The sequence below is a fragment of the Vicugna pacos genome, chromosome 14 (assembly GCF_048564905.1).
Source record: "Vicugna pacos chromosome 14, VicPac4, whole genome shotgun sequence".
Lineage (NCBI taxonomy): Eukaryota > Metazoa > Chordata > Mammalia > Artiodactyla > Camelidae > Vicugna > Vicugna pacos.
In genome coordinates this window covers 14826889-14852345 of record NC_133000.1, presented here as the reverse complement: position 1 = coordinate 14852345, position 25457 = coordinate 14826889, and the positions used below count along the sequence as shown (strand labels likewise).

Sequence of the window (25457 nt, the reverse complement as noted above, 5' to 3'; positions counted from 1 at the left end):
CTTTAAAGTGGCTTTCTTACTCTATTAGTTGAGTAAAAGACACCAACTACCAAATGTTTCTATTTCATGCTACTTTCCTCATTTCACACTCTGGTAAGAATTTGAATTTCTTTGGGTGCCCAAGTTGGAAGCCAGATAGGAGAGTTTTGTCTTACCCTTCATGTAGTAAGAGACCCCAAGAAAGTATGGCTGCAATGTCTGAGGTTCCATGAGTTCTTTTAAGATGAGGACTGTGGCTGTGCTTTATACTTTATATTTCCCCCCAGTGCTGGACATGTAACGGTCTTAATTAAATGGAACTGAAAAATTTGGAATACTGTAGTCTCAGTGAATGGGCACTCAGAAAAACAAGAATTACAGTAGATTCAAAGATAGATGAGGATACTTTATATAAAGAGTCTGAAAGAGTTGAGTCAGTTTAAAGACTACAGAAGAAAAACCCATGGTATTTTTCCATTAGAAGCTTTGTGAGTAATCATACACAAAATGAGATGAAAGTATAGATGTCTACAGAAATATTAACTAGTTGAAAGTTATGTAAAATTATACATTTAATCAGAGTAAAACAGCGCAGCCAAAACTGGAATATACTATAATTTTCTAATTAAAATGCAGTGCTACAAGAGTGCTTAGTAATTAAAGAAATATTAAGTGAATACAAATTCAGAATGAATGTTACATGACTATAACCAATATTAAATCTTGACTTACCTCCATAATTTAGGAGTCATGAAAAGATAGTAGAAGTCATCAGACCAGGCATATGAGTCAGATGTAACTAGGATGAAAATACAGAAAAAATGTTCCCACTTTTGAGTAAACTGACTTGAAGATATAGGTACACTGAATCTGGATACACTGAATCTGGATTAATCAAATGGTTCAAGGATTTAGGTAAAATGTTCTAAAAGATCCTGTTATATTCAGAGAGTAATTTAACATATTACTGAGTTATATAAAGGTTATTTACAAGAATAGGTTAACATTTTATGTTTTCTTGCATATTGTTAAAGTAGAACATATGAAAAATTAATAATGTAGAGTAATATTTCTGCCTCATGATAGGCATGTAATAACTAGGTAAACAGACCGAGATACTCTGACTTTCTAAATAGGAATCCTATACAAGAAGGTTTAGCACCTAAAAAACCAAAATGTTTGCTTTCAATTCATTAAAAAAAATTTTTTTTTTTGCCTTGGTCAGTTTTTAAACCTCTGGCTACAATTTAAGCAGTACTGAATTCCTGTTTGACTTTTTTTTTTTTGGCTGACACTTCCTCAGTAGCAAACCCAATTTAGGGTGAGAAGGAGAAAAAGTTTTAGACCTCTTAGAACGTTCATTTCCTCTTAACTGTGTTTCTCCATCAGAAACATGTATTCAAATAAGAAATCTCAATTATCTAAACCTATTTTTGGCCATCTTCCGGAATTTCTTGTTATATCTCCTTTGAAATGCCACAGTTGCACTCTCGGAAAACTTGTCTTCCTGGTTTTCAAATTTCTGTTTATTATTACAACTCTTCAGCCAGAATGCCAGGTCTTTGTGCTGTACTGTTTCTTGAAACTAGAGACTAGCACATTTCCCACAATTCAATTACTTGTCTTTCCATTTGAGAAATTAAAGCCACATCAGTTTTACAAAGTTTTAACTGACTGAATTATTTGGACGTTAAGTTCTCAATTTCATTCCCTCAGTGTAATACTGGGAAAGATTTTTGTTTAATTAATAGAAGCAAAGGTAAGGTTCAAGAATATTAACACATTTAGTCATTCACCCTCATAACTGATAAAAATGTAGGGATTTTCTTACAAGCATAAGCTTGAGATATGACACTCTAAGGAAAAAAATAGGAGGTTTAATTCAATTTTGGAAATGTTTATTTAAGATTACATACCCAATCAAATATTTTTTAACATAAATGTATGTGTTTATATATTTCTTTCTAAAAGAAAGGGACACATTGTCCTCAATCATTTCAGTTAGCTTGTCTGCCCTTGTTAGCTTTAAGTGGCTAACGAACAAAATCACCTCTCCAGACTGATTTTACATGGAATTCCAGTTCTGTATATTCAGTGACTTTTAATTAAAGCATTTCAAAAGGAATGTCTGGATATCATCTTAAATTAAATATTACAAAAATGGGACTCAATATCTTTCCTTCTCAAACAAGCTTCTCTTAACTGTCCCCTTTCAATGATATTATCATTGTCTTCTAGTATAGGAAATGTATAATTTTTGACATTTCTCTTTTATCCAATTCATCATGATGTGCTACAATTTTTCCTTTGGAATATTTTAAATTTATTCTCTCATATCCATTCTCATTGCTACTATTCTGTTCAGGTTGTCTTCACTCCTAGATTACTCCTAGATAGTCACATGCCTAGTTTCCTTGACAATAGACTTTATTTCTTAGAATCCTTCTCTATATATTATAGTATTGCCACATTTAATTTCCAAAAATTCCATCACTTTGTAAATTTTCATTATTTTGTTTCAAGAGGCTATAATGCCTCCCTATTCCTTGCTATATTAAGACTAAAGTCCTCTAATTGGTAGAATTTCTAAGCAAAGGCCCAATAACTTAGTTCTATTCTAGTTATCTAAATTCACGTACCCTTTGCCTCAGGTCTTAAGGTAAAGGTCCCAAGTTACTTTTGGGGGAATCCTGCATTCTATTTTGGCTTAAATTCTCACCCGTAAGTCAGAAAAGTCCACTACTTTACACTAGGTATATCTTAATTTATAAGCATACAGCCCGCAAATTACAAAATGAAGACTTTTAAAAACTGAGTCAGCAAAGACAACTGTCTAATCCCCCTGCAATTCCCCAAATTTACTTACAGTCTTGTACTGAGGAGATCACCTCATGGGGCATTTATTGCCCTTTACTAGAGTGAGCTGTTGTTGGCACTTTGCTCTGTACAATGTCTGCTTCTACTTCCAGTCTCCAGCCTCAGTCCTTTCCATGGTCTAGGTATCCATGGTACAGTCAGTTCTCACATTTTTTGTGGGGACAGTGGTGATGTCAAAATAAATGCCTAGAAAACAGGTCATAAAGCAAATCAGTATAGAGGGGAAACTGCTGTGCCACGGGAACCATTCTTTAATTGCTGGTTGAATTCCTGATTTCTGGCTAAATGCTAAATATAACAAATATGTCAACTCCCTCAAAGCCAAATCAAACCCTACAGCAACAATAGACTTTTCAGCAACTGTAATGTATATATAGGTTCTGGAAATCAGACATAAATTTCCTATAGATGTTATATAAAAGCTCTAAGGGTAAATAAAAAATAAATCCATATCACATTATAAATATGACTAGAATGTCACAGCAGAAAACAGATGCTACATATTTGATACACAATTTTCTTTGCATTCTTAGATTTCCGACAGCTTTTTGGTGTGACTTGGATAGTCTCTTGTAAAATTGTCCAAGAAAGTTTATGAGAAAATCCATTTCACTCAATAAGGTAGCTCTCGTAAGCAGAATGATTCAAAAGCATACCATTAACTTTAGAGAGTTAAAGAACTGCAGCAGATGCTCAACATGTTTATTTTTGTGATTATGGTAATGGTGTTTCTTAAAAGGTACGTTTTAATGTAAGGACTTTTCATTCTACTACCATCTCCCATTTCCTCAAAGAAACAACAAATAGAAGCCAGTAGAAAAGTTAAATTATACTTTGTTGAAAAGCTTTTAAATGGTCAATTAGATCACTAATGGTCCTCAAAGCAATATCAAAATTTCACAGGCGTTCCAATTATTCATACCCCCACCCACAAGTTTCTGGTTTCGATTACAAATCTTTTAAAAAGACATTTTAAGGTAGCTAAGACTGGAGGCATGAATATTAATTGGTAACACAAAATGAGAGAAGTCCTGGTAAGTGAAATAGTAAAAGATGGAGAATTTCTAAATTACCAGGAAAGAGCCTGGGCATTTCTATATTTATCTAGCTGGTATTCAGATTTTCCAGAACATATTAATTTATCACCAGGGTATTAGTGCTGATTTTCAGCAATCAATTGTCATTTATCAAGCACTCTCTTGTTAGGCTTGCAGCGTATGAAATCAAAAATAAGATAGCCTCTGTCCATAAAGCAGGATGTTCTAAGTCAAGTATAGGAGCACGAAAGATAAAAATGGTATTTCTGGCTGAGGAGGCAAAGTGAACTGGGGAAACTTCATGCAGGGAGTAGATAGCCTAGGAAGATTTAGACTGCTGATGATGAGGCAAAGAACATTCTGGGAATAAATAATTTGAGCTAAGCCTTGGATGCAAATTAGTAAGAGGTTTGGAAAATGAATATATTATTTCTATTTGGCTTAATGACAGTCCTTAGGTATTAATTCACAATCATTCCCATAGTGGTAAGGTCAGTCTCAACCTGGGCAAACAACATCTCGGAAAATAGACTTTTGGCTATGCAACCCCTTCCTCTCAAGATTTCTCACTTGATTGCTGAGTTAAAGGCCAAAGATTTCCTAATGTTTAGCTTAGATTTCCTTCCAATATTTCTTACAAATTATATTTTTTTCTTCAAATCATCACATCTTGGCTTTCGAAGGGCAGTAGACAATCAGAATATATTCTTGTTTTCTTCAATCAGAAATTAGGGCACCTTATGCAAAGGAAGGAAAACAATCTCAAAGATGGTTACACTCCTTTCGTTACCTATTATCCAATACCAATCTGTTTTCAACACTAGTATTTCTGCTTAACTCCTTCCTACTTGACCATGCCTTGGTTCATGTTTTCTGCATTCTTAAGTCTCAGATTCCTTCATTTCACTGAATTAATTCTATCCTTTCTTTAAGCCCAGCTCATTTTCTACCTCTTCTAAGAAGTCTTCTGTGTTGAGTCTAAATCCACACTTCCTTTGAGCTTCAACTGCACTTCTAGTCAGAAAGACAGACTACACTTCACTCTTTTCTAGATAGTAGTTTCTTGTAAGTTAGTATATTCCCATCTAGGCTAAAGTTCTTTGCTGACAGGGGCCATCTTTTTTAGACTACAGTGAAATGCCGGGCATAGAATAGGCCCTTATTAAAAAGATGATCTCACTTGAAAAATGCAAACAAGATTTGTAAGGTATTTGAAGTAGTATTTTGATAACTATTTTTGATGAGATGAAATTATACTCACTTACAGAAATTGAAACCTCAAGTTATCACCAAGTCAGATTTTCACACTATTCAAAATAGACTTGCATATGAATGACTGTCCTACTCTACCACATGTACGTAACATAACCATGATCAAAACCAATGTCCATTCTTGATAATCTAATCCCTTCTCATCCAATTTCTGGCAGTGGGAGAGATTTACAAATTCATGGCCTTGCTTACAACCAACAGACTATAACTGGAAGGTTTTTATTCAAATCCTTAAAGTTTACACTTTTCAAGTGTATTGTCAAATCATGAATACAATGTAATTTTGTTCAGTTTGAAATAAAGTGAAATTTTTCTTAAAGGAAACAAATTCTTCAAATTAAATTGTTAGTTAACTTAAATTTGTCTCTTGCACTCTACTTCAGGAAAGAAGAAGTCAATTAAAAAATTGTAATCAAGATTCTCTGGATTTTATGGCTTAAAACACACTGAACACAACTCTTAAAAATTCTATACCTATTACATTATGCTGTGTTATATAATATTTTTTATGACTTGATAATAAGATCCTTACATAAAATTTAACAATATTCAGCATACTGCTTAAAAAATACACTAAAATATTTTAATTTTTATTAATGTTTTAGAAAATATTGAAAGAAGGTTTAAGATCATTGTCAACATCAGTTAACTAAATCATCTAGTACATTGTTCCACTAATTCAATGAAATGCTTTATCTGATAAACATTTAAAAATTTACTTTTCACTCACAGTGAGTGCCTCTCCTTCTCCAAGTTCCTGTGGATTGTTTTTCTTTTTATTGACCATTTCTTTATACCATCACAGTGATGGTCAGACAAAAAGGATAGGAAAAACAAATCTAAAGATTTTTTCTAGAATGGAAAACTTAAGTATACAATATCCCAAATTCTAATGTGATAATTGAGGTTTCCACATACACTTTTTCCTTTGCTTTTATGGGTATCAGTGTAAAGAATTATTCATAAAATGAATATACTAGAGGCTGACTCTGTTCTTGGATTATAAAAATTTGGGACAAGACATATCCAAGTTCAACCTCTTATAATTTAAAACTGAGGCTTGGAGAGAAACAGGAACTTGCTTAAGGTCACACAACCATAAGCTGAGTCTATTTTTAAATATTTGAATATGACCACATTTAACTTCTTTAGGATAAACAGTTTAAGCTATTTACATTGTCATTCCTCTGGCAAAGTAACCAAGCTACCTAAACATTTCTTTAAGATAATATTCACAAATATGAATTTTATTATACTGCATTATAGCCTTTCATTCTGTTTCATCTTATGGTCTTCCAAACCAGTGGGAAAGCTTTAGCTTCTCTTAAATGCTCAATTGTCATCTTAATAAAATGCATTTTGGTGACATTGGAGAGACTAGTATCACAGGCAAGTGCCTCTGAACAAAGTAACTTGTTGGATGAATGAATAGTGGTACACACATTACTGAATGAGAATCGAATGCTGGAAGTTTCATTGTCTGAGACGTCAAAACTGAGGACAAAATAGAAAATAACTCATGTCTAGAAACATCAAATTAACTAAGGGACATTATTATTACTTGATTTTTTCTACATGATTCATAATTTTTGTATGAATACTTGAAGGAATCCTAATCCTAAATTACTTCTTTAGATATGTCTATATTAGAGCAACTTCTTTTCCCAAGGAGCAGTTCTAACAGAACCGAAAACATAGTCTAAAACATTTAATCTAAAAAATTTTTGTTTCTGTGAGAAGTTTCATCTTTTCAATTGTGAGAAATTAAATATAAAAATATTGAATATTAAACACTTTGAAAACACAGCAGAGAATATAGGCTAGAGCTTCAGTTAATTTGGGAATATACTTGGGTCCTCCAAACAAAAGAAGAGCCCAGAGGCCAAGTGATTTCCCAATGCAGGGCAAAGCATCTGAATGCCATGGATTTAGGCAGGTAGGATTCAGAGGATGGGTACTGTGGGTTCAAGCAGGCAGGTAAAGTTCAGTTTGGGAGATCAGCAAAAAAGAACATAAACACAGTGCTAGGAAAAAGGGTCACAGTCTACGATCTCAGTGGGAAAAATGCAAGTGAAAACTCTTTCTTGATGAGGCAGAAACAGAGGCAGTTACAAACAACTGTCCTGGTTGAATTACTCACAAGTTAATATGAATTCATTGGCTTAAGCAAGGTTGACTTGGATTTTAAAGCTGTCTTAAGCAATCAATTGTAGGGACAATCAGATGAATGAGGAAGGAAAACATGATAAGCCAGTAAATAATTTTAATACTTTTAAAACACTTAACATATTTAAAAAACTCTAAATCTTGAGATGTCAGTAAAGCTAACTGGAATTCCTGACTTTGTAGTGCTTTTTTAAAATATCTCAGAAAGAGTATCTGGGAAACTATTTCAATCTGCTCGAGACAGTTTTCCTAAGACTTACCTGGCAAGAACTATTTCATGTTTCTCATTTCTTTCCCTCCGATCCTTCAGTGGAATTGTGATACTGGTGATCTGGATATAGATTTGATATAATTGAGCCTAGGAGAATCCCACTGAAAAGATCTAACTTCTGGTTATCTACCAAGCAAGTTTCTTTGAGTAGCCATACTAATATTGATATCAGTGTATTCTATAATAAGGAAGGGAACTAACATAATACTGAGTGCTATGTGAGGTTATCAGCTCTATTGACTCTTCACTACATTTGTCACCAAATGAGCTGAGTTCAGATACAGTCTGGGCTTAAGCCTATTAGGCTTACAAGCTAATCATAGAGAAATAAGGAAGAAAATAATCATAGCATGATGTAATATAAGCAATAATGAAACTATTATAGGGGTGATAGAATAGAGAAGGGAGTTAATTTTCTGTGTGTATGTGAAGGTTGTGGGAGGAGGTTGTCCTTCTGGGGTAGTATCTCAGGATATTTCTAAAGGCTGAGTAAGAACTAGCTAACCTGCCTGGTATTGCTCTGTAAGAATGAAGTTAATGATTACTAAGCCTTGTTACTAGTCCAGTTCTTTAAATTGATATGCAATACTAAGAAAATGGAATGTCGGATAGCTTAGGGATAGGTAGTCTCCAAAATAAGTTTACAATGTAAATGAACTGTATAGTTTGCAGCCTTTTAGTTACAAAAGGTCTATTTTCCTAGATTTAGATGAGCTTCCAAAGAGACATGTGAAGTGAGATGACAATGCTCCTTGATGCTTTGATGCCTTAAAAATAGTGTAACCAAGTATGACCTACAGAAAATATAGACTTACTCTGGCAGGTAGGAGGGGACAGTTTTCTCAGGGAAGGACAATGCTATTACACGAAGGGCTGACTGAATTCATATAGATGCACGTATATCTGTGGACCACACACACACAGGACACAGACACATAAATACCCCACCTCCAGTTACTGAACCATACTTTTAAGAGCATGCCTCCTTGCAGTGGGACAGTAGTACCATCAGAATATTTCAGAAGATAATTTGTGCTTAGTATAGTACTTCCACATACAAACCTATCTTAAAGACATTCTTTGGAAGGCATCACTATCATTTTGAGTATTTAGCATTAATATTTATCTCCTCTACTCGTTAACTGTAGGACAGAGGATGTAGATGTAATTATTAAGAGCATGAGCTCTGCAATCAAACTACCCAAGCTTGAATCCTGACTCCTTGTTTATTAGTTATGTAACACTTAGGCATGCTATTTCCCCATGACTGTTTCCTTAGCTTTCAATATGGGAATAATGATGTATCTCCCTTGTAAGGTAGTTAAGAGAATTGAATGGGTTTTTAAATGTAAACTGACAAAGGATAAACAAAATGCTAGTAGTTATTTGTCACTAATAGCACCTAAAGCTTTAGTGGTTTCCATATCCACCTATGAAAAATCATCCACAACTCAAGGGATAAGTATTTAAATGTTTTGATTTGATTGATTTGGGTCACTTTCACTAAAATAACCACTCATAATAAACAGTAAAAATTTACTGGCCTATTTCCCAGAGGGGCAAATAAACATTAACAAATATGCCAGGGCCGATGTTCCTTATTGTATTTACAAATTCTCTCCTATCAAGAATCTCATATACAAATCTGGAAAAGAGCCAGAGAAAAGTACTTGAACTGCAAAAACTAAGAAGCCTATATTAAGAGATATCATAAAAATTATCTTCTCAGCCAAACCATAACATTGTTTAATCAAGTCTCAACAATAATTCTGGCTCAAAAGACTAGTAAAGATACTACAGAATGATTTCCTTCATATTTGATGACAGAATTACTAGACAACTAGAGCCCATGCCAATTTCAGAATGAGACTGATCTTTCTAGGAACATCCCACTTAGTAACTGAGCACCTATTATTTGTCTGGTAAAGTGAGAAAATGAAGCTGAATTCGCCTATATTTGACTACAGAAAGAGAATTCCAAGAGTGGTAATCCTAAACCCAAGCTATGGCCCTTCAGTCTTATTAACATCCAAGCACCCTAGAAAATAAACATCAAAGAATGTCCCGTTAACATTGTGGCTCAACTTTCCTCAAATCAAAGCTGTATGATTAAGATTTTTTGTAGAATTGGTTCCTTTCTGTGAGTTTATCCAAATTCTTTAACTTTATTCTCCTTTGAAGTCTTAAGACGAAAATGAAAATGTAATGATCCAATTCTATACTGGATTTATCCAACAGCCTTGAAAAAGTAATCCTTCTTGAAAACAAATGCCAACTTACGGAAGTTTTTGGTATTTAAAGATTGTTCCAATATTAGTATTTCATTGTTAACATTTTCATTGTTTCATAGTTTTCAGACAAGTGACATATACTTCTTAAAACCTTGATCTTGAACTTAAAGAAGTACCTTCCTTAGCTACTGTCAGTTAAGATACAGTTTTCAGTAAAAATTGTCTTAAAACAATCTAGAAATTTCTCTATAGTTGCCTTTAGTCAAACATGGTTCTTTGTCAGCACGAATGTCCTTACAGTGGAATCTTGAAATTTAGATTTATGGTAAAATTAGTCAGTTAGCGATTTAGTAATACTTCAAATTTTTGTTTTCAAGGCAAGTTTATTCAAGCTGATGTACTGATTTTCTTCATTTCATATGATGTCTTTAAATCTTACTTTCTCTCCTTTATTTCATCACTTTTGAGGTCACTCAAAGCAGAAAGCAGTATATTTCCATTATGCACACATCCATAGCTGGTAGAAAGCCCTTGCTTAGGAGTTTATATTTGCATTCCTGAAACTTGATCTGCCCAGTTGTGCCCTCCAGGGCAAAACAGAATAAAGTCACAATATTGTTCTTTTCTTTTTTCAAGAAAGCTTCTCAATAACTTCAACCACCCCTTATGACATTTGAAGACCTCTTATTTTTTCAATTCTCTGACTGACCTCTAAAGTTGGTTCACATCCATCCCCTCCATGTGGCCTGACATGAGCCATATACACTGAGACTTCAAATCACAATGGTTTGGGCAAAGAAGTGTTTAACATATAGCAAAAGTTTAGCCTAAATAAATGAAGAGCTTTCATGCTAGTTTTGAAATTTGTTGAACCTTTACCTAAAGTCCAAAAAATAAACAAACAAAAAAACTCCACTCCAAAACCAAAAAACAAACAAAAAGAAACCACTCAAGACCATCTGGTATTATTAAAAATAAGAGTAAATGGAATGAATTCTTTATTTATTTTTAGGAATTTGGTTTCTTAATGAATAAATTAAGTATTGTAAAATCATCACAGATTTTTGCTGAAGATTTTAACTATGAGGAAATTTCTAGAACAAATAAGTCATGAAGTTTTAAAGATGCAAATTCCAAATTTTAGAAGTAAATACATGTAAAAATTACATTCTAATTACATTAAAAAATGGTCTGATAGCTTAAACTATTACATTGGGTGTTTTCCTTATATTTTCAAAGGATACAATGCTCATTAAAATGGTGATAAAAATGACATAACGGAGGATCTAATGTGAAATCAGTAACATAAGCTTGTTTTGGTGACAAACATCCCTCCCCTCAGATGGTCAGAGTTTTAGATACTCACATGATAGTTTTTTTACTCTATCTTAGCCAAGTTATTTTCAGATTCTAAACCTGTCTAAATTAAACTGCTGGTAAGAGTTTAGTTAAATTACAAAATATCAATGTGAGAAAACAGGTTGAGATACACTATTTTTGCTGACATTCTAAATGGGTCACTGTAACAGGTCATACACTATGAATTCATACATTTGTGCATGTTTACACTTTGATAACCATAGCCATGTGTTTGAACTAAAATGTCCTTAATTATCAGCAAATGCTTTTGAATATCAAATGTGAATTCCACAATTTTACAACAGCTCAGCTTTGTGATAAATTTGATGTGATTTTGGAGGCAAAAAAGAAACTCAATTTATTATACTGATTTCTTAGATTTAGATTAGATTTCTTAGATTTCTCTCTTTCAGTATATCTTGAGCAATACTTATTTTCAGTAACTGTTTTTCTTACTCTCTTGCTTAAAATTAAAACCCTTCAATGACCTCCTTTGCCTCAGAAAGGCTCTTAAACTATGGAAAGGTATCCTTGGGGATGGCATGCAGGTGTGGTAGAGGAAGCCAGAGGGTAATAAACAAGATGCATCTGCTCATATGCTCAAATTACTAAAATATCTAGAAGAAAAGAAATTAATAAAATAATTGAAGTATTTTACAGTAAAATATTACAAAACAAATGATAAAATCTGTGGTATTTTTTAAGTTTACAGTTGACCCTTGAACAAGGGGGTTAGAGGCACCAACCCATCTCATAGCCGAAAATCCACGTATAACTTTATAGGTGGCCCCCCGCATCCATGGTTTTGCATCCTCAGATTCAACCAACTGTAGACCATGTACTATTGCAGTATGTATTTATGGAAAAAAGAAACCCCGCATGTAAGTTCAAACCCATGTTGTTCGGGGTTCCACTGTACATTAGATAAATGTAAAGGAAAAGCTTCTGAGCCAGAGCATAGCCCTTATCTCTTTTCTAGAGGGAGATGTTCTTTCCAGTTCCTGGCATAGTTATGAGTTAAGAAATAAATTTGCTAATCCAACTATACAACTAAAAGGGAATAATACATAGCTAATAACAGTAGTTATCACTGGATGGTAAAAATGTGACTTTTAAATAGAATTTTTTGCCTTTTTTGAGGTTTCTATGCCTATACTACTTTAATACCAGGAAAAATTAAAACAAACTTCTTTTTAAACAGAAAAATCCTTTTTAGATCTGAAAGTCAGTTTCATTGGGCTATTAAATATCCATAACTATAAAATAAACCAAGTTTGTTTTTCTTTACATAGTTTATTAATATAGCTTCAAAATTAAAATATATTTATCTACTCTTTTTCTTATACTTACCTTTTGTGGTTTGGCAGGCTAGAAGACTGGGGAAATGACAATAAAACTGTTCAACAAAGAATTCAAGAAGTGATTCTTGAATTCCTTTTCAATATTCCTTTGAGGACACAGAGTAGATTGCTCCCTTTAAGCTGATTTTAAAATTATCTGATTTTTGAAATTACCTGTTCAGTTCTTCTCGTGATAGTTAATTTTTCAATATCACTTCTAAAATTCTGAACCCACAGGATTTCCATTTACAGATTTCCAAAGGAGGTGAATACATGTTGTCAAGTCTGCTCCAAATAATTGTTTTTATTTTTCAAGGATCTCTTTCCTTTTCAAAAAACAAATTTTCCCCCAGTCACAAAAATCATACATGCTTATTTATAATCAAGAATAAGAATTATCTCATACCCATAGTAAACCAGTAATAACAACAGTTTAGCATATGTATTCTTCTAATGAGTCTGTTCACACTATTTGGTAATACTTTTTCACTTAATCATGAACAACTTTCTAGCTCATTAAATATTCATTACATCATTTAAAATAGCTGCACAGTATTCCACTCAGCATGTTATTTAATCAGCCTTTTATTATCAGACACTTTGAAAACTTCTGGTCTTTTAATATGATAAACAACACTATAATAAACACATGGATTACTTCTTAAATGAGTATATTTATTAATAGCTTTTACAATATTAGAAAATTGAAATAAAGAATCTATTATTCTTTCAATGTGCTAAAATCCTAGAAATATAACTGGTCCACATTCCATCACATGTGAGACATATATATATTGTTATATACAACTGAGAAAATATCAACTATATCACTTTTCAGCATAAAATCAATTATTTGAACTTTGGGACCTTATATTTAAGCTGATGTTTTGAAGTTCTAGATATCTTAGTCCACCTGCTTTTCATTTTGTTTCTTAAACTTTAAATTTTTCTTCATATTATGAATACATTTAAAAGGTTAATACAAATGAGTAAATGAGGTACAATTAATGATTCAAATGTTATGTTCCTCAGGTGTGTTAAGTGAGAGAAAAAGGTTAAGAGCTACAGATATAAACTGTCATTATATGGGAAGGAGGGATAATGCTAGACTGTTAAAGTCAGGAAACAACCCACAAGAGGTATGACCCACTTTTTAAAAATGTATAGGAATTAGAGAATTGGGGTGGTAAAATGGCATAACCAAGATACAGAGATAAAATAACAGATGGAGGACTAATCTGCTTGAGGAAAAATGGAACAACTTAAGAAGGTTAGGGCAAGACCATGATGTACAAGTTAAGAAGCTTGAATTTTATCCTATAAGCAAAAGCAGTGTTTTAGGAAGATTAAATTAGTGGGATATACTATAGTGGATAAAACAATTACACACAAAGAACTCCTCAGCTAAAATGCTAAGAGAATAGGAGTAGGTGAGAAATATGGCAATAATTTTAAGAATGGAGAAGTCAAAGATGATGTTCGTTCAAGTAAATGACAAACATGAACAAGTTTAGAGTGTCTCTTGGAACTATTAGCTTTAACTAGCTAAACTAAGCAAATGAAAAACAATTTCAGAGCCATCAATGCACAATTTGTAAAAACCTGATCATAACACATATTAACCAACCATTTAAACATTTTGTTTATGTTGTAAATGGTCTCAGCCAGAGGTTCTAACCTTGTGTCAGATCCATAAAAATATTCTGTTCTGTCTATACAGGTCAAATAGGCTGAGGCATATACAATTGTCAAGGTTCTCTTAAAGAAGTATGGAAAATTAAACTTGTGGATTAAGCTAAAAGCTTAAATAGACATAAGATCTGGCCCTTATAAACTTTGATACTTGAGCTATGATTCTCCCTTCTTGTACACTTGATCATAGCCACCCAGACCTCCTTGCTGCAATTTTTGGTACACACCAAAAATGTTTCAGCCTCAAGGTCTTTGTAGTTGTTATTTCAGTTACCTGAAAGGCTCTTCTCCTAGATACCTAATGGTTTGGTCCCTTACCATTGTTTGTCTTTGTTCAAATGTCATCTCTGTAAGGCATTTTCTGACTACATTATTTAAAAAATATATCTGCCTGCTTTCCAAACACCTTTTTCCCATTCCTACCTCCCTTGCTTTATTTTCCTTCATCAAACTTACCACCATCTGACATACAACTAATAGCACCTATCAGTCTTTTGTCTATTCTATTACCCTCACCTCACTCCCAAGATTGTAAGCTCCATGAGGGCTGGAATTTATCTATTTTGTTCAGTGCTGACCATGAGTGACTATATAGTAGAATAAGAAATTTGTACCCCTCTATATATAAATGCTTCAAATCTATTTTTAATGTTCCTTGTTCTTTATATAAATGCTTCAAATAGCTTATCTGGCTATTTTTAATTAGCCAGATAAGATATTTATGGATATATAAAACAAATTAATATAAAATCTACACAGACTATGTTAAAATGTACAAATTCTCTTAAGAAATGATGTACTAGGGGGAGGGTATAGCTCAAGTGGTAGAGCACATGCTTAGCATACACAAGGCCCTGGGTTCAACCCCAGTACCTCCTCTAAAAATAAATAAATAAGTAAACCTAATCCCCCACCCCCCCGCAAAAAGAGAAATGATGCACCTAAACTTTCTCAAATTATAACTATGACACAACACTCTATTCTACTGCTTCATGCTAAAATGGTATTTTTAAACTGATCACATAGAAACTTAAAAAAAAATATCCTATAGTTTACTATCATATGTGTTCAAGTCTAAATGGCGGGTGTGGGGAGGGTATACTCAGTGGTAGAGTGCCTGCTTATCATGCATGAGGTCCTGGGTTCAATCCCCAGCACCTCTGTTAAAATTAATAAATGAATAAACCTAATTACTGCCCCCAAATTATAAAAAAAAATAGTCCAAAGAGAAGAAAAGGTTTAGTGGTACTACAAGAATTTATATCCCTGAAAATATTACTTCCATAAGTATAATAAGCATTCCAAAGATTATGAAATAATGAGATGTGGAAATAAGCAAACTCTGGAGTGATTTTAAAGTTTCTACCACTTCCTAAAGATATTCTTTAACAGAAAAACCCATGCTAAGTGGTTAAATTGTAAAACAAAGATGTACAGACTAACTTTAATAACAAGTTAATCAACTGAGGAAATCTTTAGTGTAAAAGTGGCTTAAAAATTTTTTTTCTCAGCACAATTTTTCAAACAAAATCTAATCCTATAGCATAAGATAAATGTAAACAATAACAAGATTCTCCAGGCAGTTTACATTTTTCTAAAACACAAAAGTCTAATAACACGAATATAATAAATATCAGATTATTCAAAATCCCACAGAATTAAGGGGGATGTGACTCATCAATATGCTAATCTAATGTATTTTTCATGAAGTTTTTGCATGAATTCCATGTATTAACAATCAAGAAATAGACCCAAATAGAAATTATAAATGAATTTAATTTCAGTATAATAAAGACAATAAAACAGCAACTAACTTGTCACCTTGCACAGTAATTTTAACATAAAAGGTTTAAACTTGTTTTGCCATTTTCTTCATTGGATATAGCCTAAAAAAAGAAGACATAAGAAATCTGTGGGATATACTTTATAAATAAACAAGGTAAGAACATAAACTCTTAAATTATAGTGGAGAAAACTAATTCTCCATTAAAGGTGTTCAATCTATTGTAATAAAACCTGTAAGAAATCCCTTGGTAAGAGGCAAGAAAATAAAAATGTTAGCTGGAAATGTACTGATGATGGTCTCTTATTTCTTCTCCCAGATATGCAAGTATTATGTCTAAATACTTACTAGAGCCAAAACTATCTCAAAAGTTTAGGGCATTAGTTTTTCTCCTTTTTGATAATATTCAATGAGAAATGACACTTAGAATAAAACCTTTTCCATGGATAAGGATTAGTAATATCCACCTGCAAAACGAAAAAAAAAGAACTGATTTAGAATGTCAACCCTTAAATATATACATTAATTTAGAGATTATAGTTCATTAAAGTATAATCCTGCTAATCCGATTATGGCTAACCTGGACATATATCAATAATCGTACTTGGTGGCTTAAAAACACCTCTAATTCTGTAACAATTAAAATGATATAAAACCAAAGAAAATCTTTACTGTTAAATATGGCATTTGGCCTATGACCAAATTTTCAAATCAACTATCACATATCAATATATGTGATCTTAAGAGATTTACATTTGAATATAGTATGAAAACTGAATTGTTGAACTATTAGAATAGCTCTCTCACTATCTCCTGGATACTTGCCTTTAGTCCTCTGAGTTAGCTCCAAACTCAATCCATACTCCAAGTAACAGATTTAAGATGCTCAATATTGGAATTATTTGGCATCAACTTAAAAAGAAACCTGAATGAAAAAGATTAGGATTTTTTTCCAAAGAAGATGGAAAAAATGAAAACTTAATTCACACTCATATGTAAGTATTTCATCTTCGCAAAATAAATGGCCAAATTAAGATTAACATTAAAGGGTATAACTTTCATTTTACTATCTGCTCTTTGGTGAAAGTATATTAACTCTTACAGGTAAAACTTCAAGTCCTATTGAGTTACCTAAATGTGTGTTTCATTAGGTATTGATAGGTTATTTCCTCTTCTCTAATAAGAGACTGAAAAGAAACTGCATACTATTATAATACATTTCAGTGTAACAGTTTTTCTATATTTTCTTACTCTCCAAATATTTCAATTTTTCTTTAATACATTCTCAAGATTAGAACAACAGAAGTTTTTATTTAGCTCCAAATGATCCTTTTCCACATTTGGAGCACCTACATATATTCACTTAGTAAATGTAAAAAGCAGGTTTTCTCTCTTGTCATTTAGGAGGTAGATTAGGCTAAATATAATTTTCTAAAATCTGACTTTAAATACATTAAGGAAAACAAAACAAAAAATAGCAATTCAATTTCTGGATTGTTCTGGAAAATACTGGACAAACTATGAAATTCATTCAATAAATATTTCTAAGCATCTATGTATTAGATCCCAAAATATTTTTAGTGGAACCAAAAATTATCATATATTTGTTACATTCTTTCATGAAATGGTTGAGATGAAATAAAGGAAACAGATTAAAAGCTTGAAGACTGATTTTTAAAAGCACCAAGGTAATATTATTTCCTTGCAAAAGCTGGCATTTAATTGTAGCCAATACTGTATATTACTTCCTTATTCTGGGAAAAAATTTTTCTGAAAAAAAGCTGTTCTTAAAAATGAGAGCTTTGTCTTATATATTTTCCTTACCTTCAAATTAGAACTTAAACAGAAGATTTTTGAATACAATGCCTTAAATTATATCGGAAATACTTTTAAAGTTTCCAAAACAGACTGTTATAATTGAAAATGATTCATTAAGAACTGCTTTTATTTTGTAGATTTTCTGCTTGGTTACATGAAAGGGGTAAGATATTCCTTGCAGGAATTAAGACCAGAAGTATGGTACACTACACAAACACACTCTTCTTATCCTGAACATCAATTTTTAGTTGAATAACTTAATAAAACACCAACAAATAAGGAATAGAAGGTAAAGAAAATATTTTCCTTCAAACTGTAATTAAATGGAAAATTTTGACTGTGTTGGCATCTATAAAATTAATGACTACCATAATAATTTTTGGTCTTACTCTACTTAAATATTAGATATTTAGAAAACAAATAAGGCTTCATATTTTTTACTTTACTTTCAAACAAAAATCTTTGGCTAAGGATTTAAAAAACATTTAAATAAAAACAAGAAAAAAACAATATGATAGTATAAACTTACAAGGCATAGAGTTAAGATCCTAATCTGCATGTGTAGCAAATTTCTTAATTTTAGTTTCTGTTTCCTGAGCTACTCAACCAATAGGCTGGTCACCTGTAAGGTCTTTCCTACCTTTAAAGTTATGATTAAGTGTATTCTGAGACACAGGACTTCAGAAATTTCAGGTTTTGATACTTTCCCTTATAAGAAAATATTTAGAAATATTACTAAAAATTATGTTCTAAGTTGTTTAAAATGTGTATTTTATAATGTATATTTACCTGTGAGATAAGAAAATTCTTTAAAGTAATTTCATTTTACTAGAGAAAGGAAAAATAAATACTTCTGTTCTATCTGAAGTAAAAATAAGTTTATTTGATGCTGTATGAGCTCTTCCAATAAACTCTTGATGGCATTCAATACAATTATTAACTTGCAATTACACTGCTTTAATAAACACAATACACTTAAAAGTTAGTATTAACTTATTTTTATAGAATCACACTAAAAATGACAAGATTATCAATAATACTGAAATTATCAATATAACTGAAAATACATTGGTAATACATATATTAAAATATGACTGTAGAGTATGGCCAACCTTACTTCAGCAGCACAGTTAATACTGGAGATAATTTTAGAATCTTAACGCCAATATTTACGTGCTGCTAAGGCACTGTTGACATTGCTATCATAAGAGCTATGAATAAAAAGAAATATATTTTCTTCAGAAGATCAGACCCTTGTATTTTTGAGGCAGCACAATATGGCCTGCACTTTTTCAAAATCCACAAACCATTATGTGCTGCTACTTTACTCCAAGGTTTTTATTTTTTAAACACACATTAGCACCTAAAGATACAAAAAAAATTTTTTTTAGAAAAAAAGAGGATAAATACATTAAAAACCCATGTTGAGAGTCTAACATTGACATAGTATGAATAATTAGTCATTTCTTGGAAACTTTTGTAGTATAATAAAACATTGTACACTGAAAATTTAAGAAAAGCCTATTATGTGCAAAGCATATTGCTATAGGTTAGAACACAAAGATGTATGACAAAAATAAAAGCATTTTTTTCGGTGTCATCTTTAGTCAATACAGTTAGGAATTTAATCAAACTTTTCAATGTATTAATATATATGAAATTATTTTTTCCTTTTATAAACAAAAAGTGAATTCATAAAATCTGGACTTTACCTTGGCAAAAGCATAATTTACAAACAGTATTTCACTCCTTGCAGTACACCATTCAAAAGACATCTTCATCAAGTAGGTAAGACTTCATGTCAAGGTAGAAACTAGAAATGAATATAAGAGCTCAGTTTCAATAAACTTAAGCTAGCAAAATGCAAATATACTTTTAAAGGAAAAAATTAGAAGTCACATGAAATATTTTACTACTAAGGTAAAAATATTCAGAAGACCTAAAACAAGCCAATTTTCTCTGAGATAATTTACATTAAAAAAACCCCAAAATTATTTTACCCTCACCATTAATCTATTGGAATAGTTATTCTGTTAGAGTTGGATATCACTTTGAAGTAATTTTAACATAGAAAGCCTTGGGAAAAATGAGTTAACTGTACCCAGAGATGAAAAATACAACAGGAACCCTGTGGCTCTTGATCGTCTTACTCTCTTCTTGTTCCCATTCTTCACAGGGTAAGGAAGTATACTCCTAAACAGTTTTCACATACTTAGATGTAGCAATGAGATTACTTCTCTCTCTAAAAGGTATCAGAAAACTACTACTACTCTAGTTCAAGTTTGGAAACCTCTTTTGCCCCAATTTTCTCATTGCTAAAATGGCTATGCTAAAGCTACAATATTTCTATTACAGAGTAATGTGATGTGCACCAAAGTTTGCCCCTCCCTTCTAACATCCAATTGCTTACACAAAGCTTAACTGTCACATATTCTACATTAATTTTTATGAATATTTTCCCATTAAAATGTAGCTAATTTCTTACTTGAACAACCAGTTTTGTGTATTACTCTTTTATTGGCTCAAGGGTCAGCACAATTTTTAATATATAAACAAAACAGATCTGTTCATAATGATTTGAGAAACACATAATACATATTTTTATTTATTAGTTAAATTACAGAACTGTCCTTTAGGCTATCCTGCCTGCTCAAGCTTACTTTCCAGACAAAAACCATACCCACTTTCCAGACAAAAATGTAAACATGACATTTTCAAATAATCTATATACATAAATGTTTTCATTTTAAAAATATTTTACTTAACACCTACTATGTGCCAAGCACTGTCCCAGTTGTTATGCTAGTTGGTACACCATTGTACCAAACAACATAATCCCTTCTCAGAATTTAAAATCATTTAAATTACAAAACACAAAATCATGAAACAAGTAATTCTTTAAGACTGCATATTGTTCTTTACCCAAGCACAGTAGACATATACATTAAATGATTATTCCAAAATCAAGTGATTATTTCAAAATCAGGAAGAATCAATTGGGTTATTTCAATTCCAATCCTTTTTCCCCTAAATTTATTATTTTAAACTAAGCCAAGTATGCCAAACTTGAAAGAAATAAATGTGAAGATTGCAAAATGCGAAGTTTTATAAACCTTAAAAAAAGAAACACTTCATAGTAAGAAAGTCTTCATTTCTTAGGTAGCAAATTTTGCAATTTTAGTGTATAGTTCTATGACATTAAGGCCATTCACAATGTTGCGCAACACCACGACTCATCTCCAGAACCTTTTCATCTACACCAATTGAAACTATACCCCCTAAACACTAACTGCCCTTTCCCCAATAACTGCAGCCCCTGGAAAACACCATTCTACTTTCTGTCGCTATGAATCTGCCTATTCTATGTACCTCGTACAAATGGAATCATACAGTATTTGACTTTTTATGTCTGGCTCATTTTACTTAGCGTAATTTTTTCAAGGTTCATCCAAGTCATTGTATGTATCAAACTTTCCTTTTTATGGCTGAGTGGTATTCAATTGTGTGTATATACTATATTTTGTTTATCCACTTCTCCATCTATGGACATTTATTTGTTTGATGTTTTGGTTATTACAATTAATGCTAAGAACATGGTATATAAATGCTTCTGAGTCCTCATTTCAATTGTTTTGGGTATATACCCTAAAGTGGTATCACTGGATCATACAGTAATTCTATTTTTTTGAGGCCTGTATTCCATAGTGGCTATGCAAAATTTCCAATTTCTCCACATCTTTGTAAACACTTGTTTTTTTTTTTGATAGTATCCATCTTAATGTGAGTGAAATAGTGTTTCATCGTGGTTTTGATTTTCATTTCCCTAATGATTAGTGATGTAGAGCATCTTTTCTTGTGTTTATACACTTGTATATCTTCTTTGGAGAAATATCTATTTAAGACTTTTACTCATTTTATACATAGGTTTTTTTTTGTTGTTATAGGAGTTCTTGGTATATTTTGGACATTAATCCCTTACCAGATACAAGATTTGCAAATCTTTTCTCCTATTTTGTAGGCTGCCTTTTCATTCTGTTGATAGAATCCTTTGATGCACAAGTTTTAAATTTTGAAGTTCAATTTATCTTGTTCTTGCCTGTGCTTTTGGTGTCATATCCAAGAAAGCCTTACTGTCATGAAGCTTTCCTCCTATGTTTTCTTCTAAGAGGTTTATCATTTTAGTTCTAACATTTAGGCCTTTGATCCATTTTAAGTTAATTTTTGTATACAGTATGAGGTAAATGTCCAACTTTTCTTTTGGATATCCAGTTTTCCCAACACCATTTGTTGAAAAGACTGTCCTTCCCCCATTTGAATGGTCTTGGTACATTAGTCAAAAATCATCTGAACATAAATTCAAGGTTTATTTCTGGGCCCTCTAGTTTATTCCACTTGGTCTATACGTCTGTCTTTCTGCCAATATCATGCTGTTTGATTACCAGAGCTTTGTATTAAGTTTTGAAATCCGAAAGTGTGAGAGGGTCAACATTGTTCTTCTTTTTCAAGATTGATTTGGCTATTCGGTGTCCCTTGAGATTCCACATGAATTTTAGGATATATTTTTCTCCTTCTAAAAAAAAAAAAAGTCATTGATATTGATAGTGATTGTATTGAATCTGCAGATCACTCTGGGTAGTAATCTTACCTTAACAACATTAAGACTCCCAATATATGAACATGGGATATCTTTCCATTTATTTGTATCTTCCTTAATCTCTTCTAGCAATGTTACATCATTTGCAGTATACAAGTCTTTCACCACTGTGGTTAATTTTACTCCAAAGCATTTTATTCTTTTTGATGCTACTTAAATGGAGTTGTTTTATTAATTTCTTTTTTGGATTGTTTGTTATTAGTGCCTAGAAATGCAACTGATTTCTGAGTGCTGATTTGTACCCTGCAACTTTGCTGAATTTGCTTATTAGTTACAAGGTTACAAGGTTTTTCTGTATATACATGCTATAGTTTCTCTCACCTTAATTTCATCTCTTAAAGATGATTAATTTCTGTGATATACTGCAACTTTACCACTGATGTTTTAATAAACACCCTTAGAGAAAGGTATTTTCCTATCAATTTTTATTTCTATTTTTAACTGAGATAATTAAAAATCACTGCTTTCTATTTGAAAACCTGACAAATTTAAAATATTAGAAAACATTTATTTCCACATGGCAGAAAAATAGGAAAATTCTTGACCTAAATGTATTAATAAACTTAAAGATCCCAGTGAAGTTATTATAGCCAGGTAGAGAAAGTACATCTCTCTTTACCTGTGTTCAACAGCAACAATAGTCTTAGGCTAGTAAACTTCGATTTTTCCTTTTCACTTATAAATTATCTTCTACTTTGGAGCTGCCAAAGTAGGTTTTTTATTATGTCGTCAAGAAGGGGTTATTTTAAATTCAAAATTTCTTTGAATTTATAGATTGTTTCCACTGTTATATGATAGGAATATTCGGATGCTAATACATGGCATGAAAATATTTCTACTGCTTTGTTGTTTAGATATATCCTTTATGCGTCACTAAATTAGATTTTTCAAATATTTAATTTTACTTTTAAATTGGCATCAACACAATTTATAATAGTTATTACTTTCTTCAAGTATGGTTCAAATAATGCATATAAACCTCTAAAGAGCTGGCTGTATACAGCTCCGGGGCCAGAGAGTGACTATCCTAGCATAGTACAGTGGAATACTACACAAGTGGTATGATATGTACATGTTATACTTGGAGAAAATGAAAAATTAGAACATTCTTTAATACCTTTAAGCAAAGGCCTAAATTGTGGGGGTCTAACTAAACTTTAACAATTTCACTAAACATGGTGATTTTTTTCATTTAAAGAAATTGAAAGTTTTAGGACATGTCCATATACAAAAAATTCACAGGCAACAGATTAAAATTTGCTTTTCTTTTACTTATTTTTTGGATACAAATGCTTAGAAACAAACATTTTTATTAACTAGATAAGATACATTTAAAATTCAGTGTTGAGAACAGGCTTGAAATAATATTAAGGTATAACCCAAAAAACTTATTAGTTTTTGAGTTTAAGCAATATAAAATTGTACCATTTTGACACTCCCTTGAATTTTTCTGAAGAAATTAATGACTGATTACTTAGAAACTTTGTGTGAAGTGGATTTCAATCCAGACAATTTATTCCAGAAAAGTCAGATGTGTGTGTGTCACACACTTCCCTCCAAAATGTTATTTTATTATTAGATTTTCTAACCATAGCTTCCTTATATACAAAGTTAAACTACTTAGAAGCTAAACATTTATATTTCTTGAGCTTTTAATTTTTGATGACTTTACTCCCTAGATATGACTAAATCACAAATGTATCATAATGTCAGCCAAGAAATACAAAAGGTTTGATAAGAACATAGACATGCTATTTATATTAATTTTTTTCTTCTTAGACACATTTTTCTTTTGAATTCAAATTACAGATACTTGCCCACTGCTATTCTCTTTACACTAATTTTCACCTTGTGTCAATCATTCCTTGTATTCAGTTAGTCAATAAGACCAACTGATCTTTTCTTTGAGATCTCAGTTCATCAATTTCTTTGCCATTCTTAATTTCATACCTTAAAATTAGGTCTAAGTACCTTATACCTACAATTGCATTTCAGCTTGACTTTCTATCTTTAGTCACTTAACAAAACTTCCTAAAGAATGTATCTGTAGTTAAGAATATATCTGTAGTTTCCCAAGTGGAGTCTGTACTTCTCTGTCCAGCATCAAAGTCTGTATAATCAGGACCTATGCAGTATTTCCTATTTCTCTCCAATGAAAGCACTCTACAATTCCAGTTAAAAGATCTCTTTTAAGAGCCATGACAACCAAATGCATTATGTGGACCTTTTTGAAATAATCAGAAAATTTAATAGCAACTAGATATTATTATAGTAAGGAATTATTATTAATTTTGTTAGTGTGTTCAAAGTATGGTGGTTATATATTTAGGAAAAAGGGGTACCTATAAGTTAGAGAAGCACATTAAGTATTTATGAGTGAACAAAAGATTGATCAAGCATGAAGCTACTGCGGCCAGCAGATGAGTACCAAGTAGAACCAAATACTATTACTCATCATTTGAGTAGTGACCATCCTCTCCCAGTGAGTGATTTTTCAAGGCTCCAGGAAGAACTGAGATGCTTATAATAGGTCGTTTTCCAGTTCTCTCCTCTCCTAAGCTGTACATTCCTACCTGATCTCTGAACCTTCTCCAAAGCTACTGCTGGAGGCTAAAATACTCACTAATCCCCTTTCCATTTATTCCTACTTTTAAGGACAATTAAGTCTATCTCCTACAGTAGATTCCTACTTCATCCTTTCTAGCTGATACTGAACTGTCAATTCATAATAAGTTTTGAACATCGACAATTGAGTACTGTGTTGAAAAGGTACTTGGTTTTATCATTTCATACCTATCCTCCACTGAAACTGGACTAGCTATATGGCAATGCTTCCCAGTATGTACCATGCCATTTTTCCATTCTGTTATCTTTGTCCACTGGAAACATCACAGTGCCTCCATCCTTCTATACCTCCTTTAAAGTTTGCTGGCTAAAAGAAGAACCACCTTCCTTAACTAGATATGGAAAGAACCTTG

At 32.0% G+C, this 25457-nt stretch overlaps 1 long non-coding RNA gene across 10 annotated transcripts in view; it reads right to left on the bottom strand.

Moving 5' to 3' along the window:
- LOC107034144 (uncharacterized) overlaps nucleotides 1–25457 on the bottom strand; it is a 95464-nt gene that overhangs the window by 17711 nt on the left and 52296 nt on the right. For 6 of the 10 annotated variants that reach the window (XR_012079976.1, XR_012079969.1, XR_012079974.1 and 3 more), the window contains 6 exons: nucleotides 19538–19638; nucleotides 16833–16932; nucleotides 16356–16474; nucleotides 12707–12858; nucleotides 2846–3042; nucleotides 712–778 (listed from right to left, as the gene is read on the bottom strand). This is a non-coding gene — a long non-coding RNA (uncharacterized lncRNA). Of the gene's footprint in view, nucleotides 1–711; nucleotides 779–2845; nucleotides 3043–10905; nucleotides 11810–12706; nucleotides 12859–13186; nucleotides 16111–16355; nucleotides 16475–16832; nucleotides 16933–19537; nucleotides 19639–22264; nucleotides 22396–25457 lie in introns of those variants that run through there. The other 4 variants (XR_012079972.1, XR_012079975.1, XR_012079977.1 and 1 more) reach the window with 4 other exon arrangements.